We start from the raw sequence: 8,822 nt of genomic DNA, 5'->3' as shown, positions 1-8,822 counted from the left end.
ACCAAATTTTAACCACCTTTTGTTTATTTTTTTTTAAATCTCCCAAATTGTAAAGGGGGGGGGGTAGCATTTTGACCACGATCGCCATTTATTCGAGTTTATTTTTAAATGCTGTAAACCCGCGACTAACTATGCGTGACGTAAAAATGTACTACTTTAACTAGAATCAATGGTACTACCTGATTGACTAAAAAGATAAAGTAGGGTTGAATTTGAGTAATTTCCCGCGCTAGTCTCCAGGAATTGATTGGTCGGATCTGCTATCAGGACAGAGGCCACGTGAAATTCGGATAGATGTTTCCAATGATTTTGTAGCCCTTAAGGGGGAAGACTACAGTGGCCATTGTCTACTTTCGCGCTATTTCAAGCTGAACTCTTTTAATTTTGTATTTTAACTTATAAAATTAATATTTACGTGTAGAGCAGCCTCTTGTTTAGTGCTTAAAATAATTTTGACAATTTTAAATTTAAAAGTAATTAAGCTATTTCGTTTTAATTCGGACCCCCGTAGCTAACAAGTTGGGCAAGCGCCCAAACTACCCTTTAGTTAGGATCTTATATCTCGTTAACTATTAATATTATAATAATCAAAATTATTTTAAGCACTAGAGGAAGGTTCAGCCTAATAGGAAAAATATAATTCAATTATTTAATTGTTAAAACAGAAACGTTCAGCTTGAACGAACAAGAGGCTTTTACTGTATTCTTCCCCCTTAAAAACAGATTATAACCATAGACAGGAATCCATACCTCTACTTGGAATGCTTATCCTGCCGTATCGCGTATGGTAAGATCACTTTGACGGCTTTGGCCCCGCCTACGAGAGGAAAAATCCCCTCTCACGTTGTTGTTTGTTAAGTTAACACAGTGACGTCAAAAAAAAACCGTCAGCCACATAGAAAATCTGTCGTGATAAGCATTCCAAGTAGAGGTATGGATTCCTAATTTGGCACTATTTCGTAGCGCATCCGGAAAATATTTTCCAAATTCTAATTTTGGTCACCGATAGATGGCACTATTACGTTAAAACAGAAACGTTCAGCTTGAACGAAAATGAGGTTTTTACTGTATTCTTCCCTCTTAAATTGATTCGACAGTGTTGAAAAACCGCCATTTACATCTTGTCGCGCAATATACGACTTTGAAATGTTTGGTCCGGAATATTTCCGGCTTATTCGTGAATTCTTAATCTTAAATAGTTTGTAGAAAGCGAGCGCGCAAAGCGTGATTTAGTCTCGCCCAACTCGCGTATTTCTCGCATTCTTTTCTCCCTTCCACGGAGAGGTCGTTCTTTTTAGTTAAGATGGCATTTTCTCATTCGCGGAACCGAGCTCTATTTCGGGTCTACGGGTTTCTAAAGAATAAAGAAAATAATATTATAAAAGTTATAAACTTTGGCTCCTCGCGCCGCCGAAGCTCTTCGGTGGTCTTTGGCGACGGCCTTGTACGCTTAAGATACTTTATACACGTATAGTCAGCGGTTTGCCAGTGCCGCCGGACATTGCCTTTGACGGGCTTTTACGGAACAAAGTATACCTTTTATTACAAAGCATCCTTCCTTAACAACGGCTTACGAGGGACCAAGAAGTATCACATCCACCTTCTTCTCATTTTTGCCTTGTTTTGCCAGTTTCGGAAAGACTAAAAACCGCGAAGATGTTCGATAACGTCAACGAGGCCTAACAACGTCGTACGGATAAATGAATCGAAAAATAAATCCATTTTAAATGCAATCGGCAATAAATGAGTTTCAAAAACCGCACCGTCATCTATTGGCTTTAAAAATAACCATTAAGGTGGAACTTTTCGCAACAAAGGGAAGCTTAAATTGACGTCATAGGTCAACGAAATCACGCTGAGGTATGACGTCAAAGAACTATTATCATCTGTTTTTTTTTGCGCGTAGCTGTGTATGTGTCGGCTTGTACTGAATTCCAAATTGTTTTGATATAAATGAAGGTTGTACCAATAATGTATTTAATTATAGTTAGGGAGAAAGACTTTGAGTTGAGACGATATTTAGCAAAATTCGAGCATAATTCCCAAGATCGTCTAGACAGTCATACTCCATCAACGATAAATACAATCTTGAGTACAATATATAAATAATGTATAGCGAATTGTTCGTTTAACATACAGCGTTTAATTGTCTACTGGTTGAAGGATATTTTGCTTTTCGTTTTTACCGCTGTCTGAATATAGAATAGTACTTTGATTGTCTACGTCAGTGGTGTTCAAGATTTATTTTGCCCGGGAACCCTTCGCTATCAGAAACAAAATCAGCGGAACCCCAGAAATTTTAGGAATAAATAAAACCTCGGGGTTCGGGGGGAATGACCCCCAGCGTTTGGAAAATAAATATTTGAAGACCAAAACGCCACAGATTTCAAATATACGATTTTTTTATTTAGAAATAATAAATTATTATTTATAATTATTTATAAACAAAACTGCAGATTTATCAATTAATTAATCGAAACAACCCAAATATGAAGTAGAATAGGCTAGATTATAAATATGTTATTTAGTTTTTTAACCTTTTTATACCGGTATATATTTTTAAATGTTTCCGCGGAGCCCCGTGATTCCGCGGTACACAAATCGAAATCCACTAGTTAAGGAATCTAAAAAATCTAAAGGTACGCCCCTAAAATCAGGGAAGTCATTGGGTTGTAAAAATGTTCACGAATAAATTTGCCTAAGAAACGTCCTGTTTAATTTCATGTATTCATTGTTTTGACTTGAATGTTATTATTGCAATTATGAAACAACTATATCGATTAAAAATCCAAAACAATATTAAATTTGACTAGTTTTTGCTCTTTTAAACAACCTGTTTTCTCATAAGTTAGGGATAATAACAATAAGGGAATTAGGTTCTAGACCTTCATGCTGATTTAATAGGAGTATACAATTAAACTCGACTAGTTTGGAGGTCGAGTTTAATTGTACAAATTTTTGTAAAATTGTAAATAAAGTTTTTATTCATGCATAAAATGACGGTGTCTCACTTCCCTCCTATGATAATGACAATGCCTTATTTATTTTATTTTAGACCTCTAAAGTGGTTAAATATTTTCCCAATATTTAAGACCATTCAGGGTATTGCCATGGAACTTATTTAAACTGCTCTCCAAATTCCGTTCTTTTGTGGAGTGTTTAAGTACTTAAGTAGGGAGCTGATGGCTCGCAAGGCATTAAAAGTCGCTAGATAACGTGGGCCTAAGGTGTTGCCTTGGGTATTAGCCTAGCTGATTATTAGCTGATTATTATTTTAACTTTTTTTATCCATTTTACTTCATAAACTCTATTTTCAGTCCTTTATAGGCACTTATTTACTTCCAATGTTCATTTTTCAATACGACACAATATATTAACCATTAACAAGGCCAGATTAAGCTAGTTTTCGCCCGAGGGCAATAGCCCAATGAGCGTTTCTAAAGTCGCCCAACAAATGGGAGTGGCTAAACCGTAAAATATCATTTAAGTATTTCGGAATTTGATATAACAAAAATATTTTGGCACCCCTATTTACTTAATCAATATCCCCTATATTTAAAATCTGTAATCAATCTTTTGAAGACTTAAATAATTTTAAATATTGCAGGTTATTAGAATTTTTCGCATTTTGTTATTTAAAAGAAAATATAAAAGAAAATATTAAAAAAATTAAATAAAGTAGTATTCAAATATTAGTCTCGAAATTGGTCCATATAATTTTTTCCATCCTTTTAGAGAATTAAATGTGTATTCAAAAGGACTGAATGAAAAAATATAACTTTTATATACCTTTACCATAAGGGCTAGAAAAGGTTTAGTCTTAGGGCTAATTCCCTTTTAATAGCCCAAAAAATATCAATTGTTTTAAACATGAAAGAGTAAAATGGGTCTAAAATAAATTAAAAGTAAAATTTTTCAAGAATATTTAGAAAGATTTATCACCACCAACTCGACATTTTTGAAAGCGGAAATGAAAACTACTGATGTCCTCGTTCTTACAGAATTGGACAAATTGCTTTCTATGTAATTTTCATCAAGTTTTCACAATTTCCCGTTACCTCAAAACATTTGTGGTTGAAAAATTCGATTTAAAAATAATATTTTTTTCTTGTCACTAATATTATTTTGGTAAATAGTTTTAAATATGGTAAATAGTGATAAATTTGGTATATACTGGTAAATATGGTAAATAGTGGTAAATATGGTAAATAGTGGTAAATATGGTAAATAATGGTTTACATTGTATAATAAAATGTGAAATCAAGAAAATTATTCAAAAAAGGAATATATTAACTAAAACTTTATTTTCATTACTCAACAATTCCGTCTTAAATCTTAAAGGGTTTATCTCCATAAATGTAGGCTTAAGTTTTAAATACTGTAAATATTTAATGGAAGTAAATTATTTACCACTTTTCCGAATGAGACCCGAATCTTCGATAGGCCATATCTTAGCAGCCGTTCAACGTAGCCGGATGACAATGGCACTTTCTAAATATGAATCAACCCTTGTGAAACCAAAAATGCAGGTTTGAGGGGCGTAACATCATTATTAACAAAGTTGTCAAAAACGATATTTAGCGTTTCCGGCGGATATGGAAATGCTACACGTGAATCAAGACATAGGTATGAAAGATATTAGTAAAATATTAAAAATAAAATTGGTTTCAACTTGCTATCATTCATAGTTTTTGAGATAATCGCAAATAAGTGCCAAAATCCCAACGGCCGAAGACTTATTTAACAGAGTGTACAATGTATCTTAATACTAAATTTCAGATTTCCATTAGATACTGTACAAACGTACAGTTACATAAATATGCTGTTGTACAATGTATGACAATACTAAGTTTTAGATTGAAATTAGATGCATTTCATCTACATACCTGGTAGCAATAAAAAAGGAAAACGAAGACCTAAAATTAAAAAATAAACAACTAGATGCGAAGATTTTAGACCATGATAACCAAATAAACGAGATTAAACAAAATAATTTATTAGCAAGCCTTGAAATAGTAGGAATAGAGCCAACAAAAAACGAACAATTACCAGAAGTCATAAAAGCAGTAGCTAAAGAAATAGGCCTAAGTTACATCTCATCCGATATCTTAAACGCTTATAGACTTCCCATGAATAATAAAAATGTTCCGAGAATTCGAATTTTATTTACTACTAAAATTATAAGAGATTTGTGGATTAAGCAATTTAAATCGAAAAAAATCTAAAAGCTAGCGATATCGACAAATCCCAAAAAAAAAACAACCGAGTATACATCAACGAACAGCTGACCCCAATGAACAAAAAAATTCTTTACGAAACCAAACAAGTGGCCAAATCAAAAAACTATAAATATGTCTGGGTTTCTGGTAGAAGAGTTTTTTTGCGTAAAGATGATAATATAAAAGCTATTCGAATAAAAAATATTGATGACCTAAGTACAATATAAAACAAGTTTAATTATCTTAGTACCTATTTTTTATGTCTATTATTTCCTAATCACCTATGTTCAATGATTCTAATGACTTTTCCAACAATATTAATGTTGAGCATAGGTTGAGCTTTCGACCCGAGGGTCTTTGGACGATGGTTGTTTGACTGCGAACTCGTGGGGTGCGTTCGATAGGAATGTATTGTACCCTGTAAGAAAGACCAATCAATGATTGTGTCGCTTTGCTAACTATATCTACCCTATTTGGTATATATATGTATTGTTATCAATTGTGTCTCCTAAGTTTTGACAAAGACCCTCGGGTCGAAAGCTCAACCTATGAATGGGTTAGTTTTAATTAATTTTCAATGTTTTAAAACTTGAAATAAAACAATTTTTACATCCATGTGTTTCCCCCGTTAAAATTTTTTAAATTATTATTTTCCATGGACTCTAATAAATCTTTCAACAATATTAATGTAAACGAAAATATACTAAAATAAAACTTTTACAAAATTCCGAATTTTAATCTAGACTTTTTTAATATATTCCACCTAAATATCCGCAGTATAAACCGTAATTTTGATGAATTTGTTGTATTCATAGAATCTTTAGAATATTCTTACGATATCATAGTTTTAACGGAGACATTAGAAATTCTTGATATAAATTTATTTGCATTAAAGGGCTACAACGCCATCTGTTCTACTGAATATCCAAATCGTAATGACGGTATTTTAATCTACATAAAAAATAGCCTGGAATTCATAGAAACCGACATTAAATTTAGTGGTGCTACAGTAAAGTCAGTTGATATTAAAACATTGAAAAATGACCTTTATAAACTAACAGATCACCGAGCAATAATGAAACAGACTTTATAAATAGTATATCCCAACAATTACCCACACTAACAAATGTTGGGAAATAGGCCTATACATGGATAGATTTTAATATCGATATTTCAAATATAAACGATCAGGCAACGTCCGACTATCTTACAATATTGCATGAGTCAGGTTGCACCTCTTGTATAAATAATATAACTAGAGCGATTGAAAATTCCAAGACCCGCATAGATCACATCTTTTTAAAAAATAGAGACAATTGTAATATAAATTCTTACATTATAGAAACCAAACTAACGGACCATTATGCCACTTTTATATCAATTCCAACTGCACGTAAGTGTATATCGAATAATAGTACTCAACAGCAATGCTATACAGGGTCTTTTTTTTTGCTCGGAAAAGTGTTTTTTTTCAAAAACTATTTATAGTACCGATTTCAAATTTGGAAGGTCAATTCTCTTTACCGGGGGACATCAGTTTGAGAAATTTGAGCGTTTTCGGTAATGTTTTTCACCAATTTTGAAAAATTATTTTTCGACCACTAGGTGCGAGATAAAAAATTTCTATTATAAAGTTGTAGGCCGTCATCGAAAACCCTTAAAAATTGTTCACTCGACGAAAAACAACTTATTTATCAGTGAAAATTCGAGCTTGAAAAATTTACAAGTTGGTGAAGCCAAATTACGATTGTTTGAAACGATAATTGAAAAGGGAACAAGTCTAATACAAACGTAGTAGAGTTTTCACACTTGAAAAAATGTACACGTTTGGTTTTTAAATGCAGATATTTTATTCACATAAATTTTTACAAAACATTTTCTATAATATCACCATTGGCTGCAACACAGGTTTGTGCGCGGACAATTAAGTTCTCAAACGCTTTCTCTACCATTTCTGGTGTGACGTCTCGGCAAGCACTGATTATTCGTCTAATGAGTTCCTCCCTAGTTTCAATGGGCGTGGCGTATACCTTTGCTTTAACGAATCCCCAGAGAAAATAATCCAGCGGTGTTAGGTCAGGTGACCTTGCTGGCCAATGCACTGGACCATTTCTCCCTATCCACCTTTCAGGAAACTCGTTACTTGCCGGGAAAAATGCGGAGGGACGCCATCTTGCTGAAACCACAACTGACGTCTTTCGACCAATAGAAGGTCGTCGATTGCGTCACTCAGTTCGTTCTGTAGAAAATGTAAATACCTTTGGCCGTTGAGGTTCGTCGGCAGGAAAAAGGGACCAATCAAACGGTTTCCAACAAGTCCAACCCAAACATTGACCCGTTCAAATTGAACCTGGTGATGATATTCAGAACCCCAATGTGGGTTGATGTCAGACCAAAGATGGCTGTTTTGATGATTAAATAGCCCATCTATAGAAAATGACGCTTCGTCGGAGAACAAAACATGGCGCATAAATTGTCTATCTTCTTGGACAGCATTTAGTAACCAGTTGCTAAATTCATAACGTCTTTGATGGTCTCCGTCAATTAGTCCTTGGTGGAGCGTAGCTCTGTATGGGTGATAGCGATTCTTACGAAGAATTTTCCACACACGATTTGCAGAACAACCCAAATCAGCAGCGGCGTTAGCGCAACTGTGACGAGGATATGCCACAAAGTACGCGAGTACATTGTTCTCGAAGTCTAAATCCGGTTGACCCAATCCGCGAAACCTAGGTTGCAAGTGACCAAATTGATTGAAATCGTGAATTGCTCGTCTTACTGTATTTACAGATGGTGCTCCATTTGGATGTCTTTCTGCGAAGATTTCAGTCACTCTTCTAAGGTTTTGCGCTGCTTCTCCATAGTAAATGGCAACTATCTCGGTACGCTCAGCTACTGAATAACGAAGCATTGTTCGAAATATTATCAAACACTGATAATAATCTCCCAAAGTTTTCCTTTAAATACCCAATGCATGTTTAGGATTGACCTATAGCCTCGTGTTTTTTAAATCCGGTCGTTTTTTTAACCAAAGTTTCAACTGGATTAGGTAATTCGGTTTCAATTATCGTTTCAAACAATCGTAATTTGGCTTCACCAACTTGTAAATTTTTCAAGCTCGAATTTTCACTGATAAATAAATTGTTTTTCGTCGAGTGAACAATTTTTAAGGGTTTTCGATGACGGCCTACAACTTTATAATAGAAATTTTTTATCTCGCACCTAGTGGTCGAAAAATAATTTTTCAAAATTGGTGAAAAACATTACCGAAAACGCTCAAATTTCTCAAACTGATGTCCCCCGGTATAGAGAATTGACCTTCCAAATTTGAAATCGGTACTATAAATAGTTTTTGAAAAAAAAACACTTTTCCGAGCAAAAAAAAGACCCTGTATAAATTATAATTCTTTAACTAAACATCTTGAAAAGGAATCGTGGAATGTTATATTAGAAGAAACAAATTGTAATTACGTGTATAATCGGTCCGTAGAAATCCTTCAAAAAAATATTACCAAATCGATCTCTAGATAAATATCAAACGAAATATTCACATAAAAAACATAAATTAAAACCTTGGATTACTTCGTCACTTATAGTATCAAT

The sequence above is a fragment of the Leiobunum rupestre genome, chromosome 4 (assembly GCF_980474605.1).
Source record: "Leiobunum rupestre chromosome 4, qqLeiRupe1.1.hap1, whole genome shotgun sequence".
Taxonomy (NCBI): domain Eukaryota; kingdom Metazoa; phylum Arthropoda; class Arachnida; order Opiliones; family Sclerosomatidae; genus Leiobunum; species Leiobunum rupestre.
The sequence above is the reverse complement of the archived record's forward strand: the minus strand, read 5'-3'. Positions refer to the sequence as shown.